Raw genomic sequence first — 3,861 nt, forward strand, 5'->3', positions numbered from 1 at the left:
CCTTCGAGCGGGGACTCTCCTCTAAGTTCAGGCCGAATTTGGTGAATTTCCTAAGTCGGGAAGTGGTCCAAACGGGGATGGGAGTGAACCTAACTGCTCATACCAACTTTGAGGCTTTGGGGCCGGGTAGCACAGTCGGATTTGACCCGGCGGTTCTGCCGAATGCCTGGCCTTCGAGGGGGGCCTGCCCTCTGAGTTCAGGCCGAATTTGGTGATTTTCCTAAGTCGGGAAGTGGTCCAAACGGGGATGGGAGTGAACCTGACAGCTCATACCGACTTTGGGGCTTCCAAGCCGGGTAGCTCAACCGGATTTGATCCGGCGGTTCTAGCGACTGCCACGGCTTCGAGGGGGGACTGTTGTCTAAGTTCAGGCCGAATTTGGTGAATTTCCCGAGTCGGGAAGTGGTCCAAACGGGGATGGGAGTGAACCTGACAGCTCTTACCGACATTGAGGCTTCGGGGCCGGGTAGCTCAGTCGGATTTGACCCGGCGATTCTGCCGACTTCCACGCCTTCGAGCGGGGACTCTCCTCTAAGTTCAGGCCGAATTTGGTGAATTTCCTAAGTCGGGAAGTGGTCCAAACGGGGATGGGAGTGAACCTGACAGCTCTTACCGACTTTGGGGCTTCCAAGCCGGGTAGCTCAACCGGATTTGATCCGGCGGTTCTAGCGACTGTCACGCCTTCGAGGGGGGACTGTTGTATAAGTTCAGGCCGAATTTGGTGAATTTCCCGAGTCGGGAAGTGGTCCAAACGGGGATGGGAGTGAACCTGACAGCTCTTACCGACTTTGGGGCTTCCAAGCCGGGTAGCTCAACCGGATTTGATCCGGCGGTTCTGCCGACTGTCACGCCTTCGAGGGGGGACTGTTGTATAAGTTCAGGCCGAATTTGGTGAATTTCCCGAGTCGGGAAGTGGTCCAAACGGGGATGGGAGAGAACCTGACAGCTCTTACCGACTTTGAGGCTTCGGGGCCGGGTAGCTCAGCCGGATTTGATCCGGCGGTTCTGCCGACTGTCACGCCTTCGAGGGGGGACTGTCCTCTGAGTTCAGGCCGAATTTGGTGAATTTCCCGAGTCGGGAAGTGGTCCAAACGGGGATGGGAGTGAACCTGACAGCTCATACCGACTTTGAGGCTTCCAAGCCGGGTAGCTCAGCCGGATTTGACCCGGCGATTCTGCCGACTTCCACGCCTTCGAGGGGGGACTGCCCTCTGAGTTCAGGCCGAATTTGGTGCATTTCCCGAGTCGGGAAGTGGTCTCTGTCACAACGGGGGCAAGTGTCTGAAGAGGTAAAGTGAGTAACCAGCACAGCTTAGGGAAGGGTTCCAAAGTTCTCAACAATGTGAATTCGGTTACCAGGAAAGCTTAGGAAAGTTGCCTGACTGTCCCAAACGAATGAACTGCAAAACTTAGGGAACATGCCCGAAGATGCTTAAAAGTGTGAAATCAGTAAGCAGGAAAGCATAGGAAAGTGCCTGAAAGTGCTAAATGAGTAACATGAAAAACGTAGAAAAATGCCCGAAAATGTTTAAAAGTGTGAACTCAGTAACCAGCAAAACTTAGTAAAACGTTGGAAAAGCAGAAATGAGTAACCAGAAAAACTTAGAAAAATGTTTGAAAATGAGAAATGAGTAACCAAGAAAACTTAGAAAAATGCCCAAAAAGAAGAAATCAGTAACCAGAAAAACTTAGAAAAATGTTTGAAAATGAGAAATGAGTAACCAAGAAAACTTAGAAAAATGCCCAAAAAGAAGAAATCAGTAACCAGAAAAACTTAGAAAAATGTTTGAAAATGAGAAATGAGTAACCAGAAAAACTTAGAAAAATGTTTGAAAATGAGAAATGAGTAACCAAGAAAACTTAGAAAAATGCCCAAAAAGAAGAAATCAGTAACCAGAAAAACTTAGAAAAATGTTTGAAAATGAGAAATGAGTAACCAAGAAAACTTAGAAAAATGCCCAAAAAGAAGAAATCAGTAACCAGAAAAACTTAGAAAAATGTTTGAAAATGAGAAATGAGTAACCAGAACAACTTAGAAAAATGTTTGAAAATGAGAAATGAGTAACCAAGAAAACTTAGAAAAATGCCCAAAAAGAAGAAATCAGTAACCAGAAAAACTTAGAAAAATGTTTGAAAATGAGAAATGAGTAACCAAGAAAACTTAGAAAAATGCCCAAAAAGAAGAAATCAGTAACCAGAAAAACTTAGAAAAATGTTTGAAAATGAGAAATGAGTAACCAGAAAAACTTAGAAAAATGTTTGAAAATGAGAAATGAGTAACCAAGAAAACTTAGAAAAATGCCCAAAAAGAAGAAATCAGTAACCAGAAAAACTTAGAAAAATGTTTGAAAATGAGAAATGAGTAACCAAGAAAACTTAGAAAAATGCCCGAAAAGAAGAAATCAGTAACCAGAAAAACTTAGAAAAATTTTCGGCCAAGTGTGAAAAATATTCTAAGTGTCAGCGGAGGAAAATGCCGAAGCATCGGGAAAGATTCAAAAACTCATGCCGAACATGAGTTCCGAAGTGCCGGAGGAACTGGGCGAATTGAGCCCGGCGGTTGGCCAGATGTCGTTTTGAGTCTGCAGCCCGAAAACTTTAACTTTGTCTGCCGCGGAAGTCTGGACCGGGAAAAATCCAAACGGTTTTGCCGGGTTCGAGTTCCAGAGCGAAGCAGTCGAATTTGAAATTCAGACCCATTCAGTGCCACTTGACATTGTGACACAGTGAGGTTGGCGGGGTACCCGGAGATTTCTGGGAACACGATTTTTAGAACAAAATGGCGGCGCGGGACCACTTTGAAAGGCATCCGAAAAACGGTTCCGCGGGCAGAGCACTTGAATGACAGGCCTGTGTGCATGCCCAAGAGCTCTCGGAAGTCTAATTTTTGACACTTTGTCAAATTTTCGACAGACTTACCCAACTCTTGCTGCCTGTTCTAAGAATCAGTCAGAGGCCTGTGCGGCGGTCTCTTGACACTTTGGAGGGCGGGCAAACCCCACGTTGACTCCGGCCGTCCCTCCAAAAGGCACTTGCTATTGGGGGAAAGGATTGCAAGTAGCCTGGTTCCCGTGGGAGCGGCCAGGAAGGGTGCAGGCTGGCCCTTGCCTGAGCATTCCCAAAACCCTCTTCCGCTGAGAGCAGACCTCGCACGCCGCACTACCGGCTCTGGGAGTGGTTGGCCGCTATTGTACATAGTCCGGTCCTTCCTCTGCCACCCGGCAAGTGCGATGGCTCTGCCGCCCTGCGGTGCTCGTCACCCAGGTTTGGGGAACACGATACTTAGAACATGTTGGCGGCTCGGGACCTGCAGGCGAAAGGGGCCCCGTGGTGCTGAGCACATCGACCTCGGGTCTCAGTGCAAGCCGGAGAGTTCGCGGAAGTCTTAAAAGATTTTGACATCTGCTCAAATCTTTGACAGGCTTGCCTGACTCTTTCCGTCCGTTCTAAGAATCAGTCGGAGGCCGGGGCGGGGACGGTCTCTTGACACACGGAGGGTTGGCTTCCCTCCTCAGGCGTTTGTGTCGAAAATGAAGGCGAGAGATGCAAGCGTCCTGGTTCCCCTGGGTGCTGCCAGCAAGGGTGCAGGCTGACCCTTGCCTGAGCACTCCCAAAAGCCTCTTAAGCTGAGAGCAGGCGCCGCACTACCGGCTCTGGGAGTCGTTGGCCGCTATTGTACATAGTCCGGTCCTTCCTCTGCCACCCGGCAAGTGCGATGGCTCTGCCTCCCTGCGGTGCTCGTCACCCAGGTTTGGGGAACACGATACTTAGAACATGTTGGCGGCTCGGGACCTGCAGGCGAAGGGGGCCCCGTGGTGCTGAGCACATCGACCTCGCGTCTCAGTGCAAGCCGGAGAGTTC

Source organism: Hemiscyllium ocellatum, unplaced genomic scaffold, assembly GCF_020745735.1.
Source record: "Hemiscyllium ocellatum isolate sHemOce1 unplaced genomic scaffold, sHemOce1.pat.X.cur. scaffold_882_pat_ctg1, whole genome shotgun sequence".
Lineage (NCBI taxonomy): Eukaryota > Metazoa > Chordata > Chondrichthyes > Orectolobiformes > Hemiscylliidae > Hemiscyllium > Hemiscyllium ocellatum.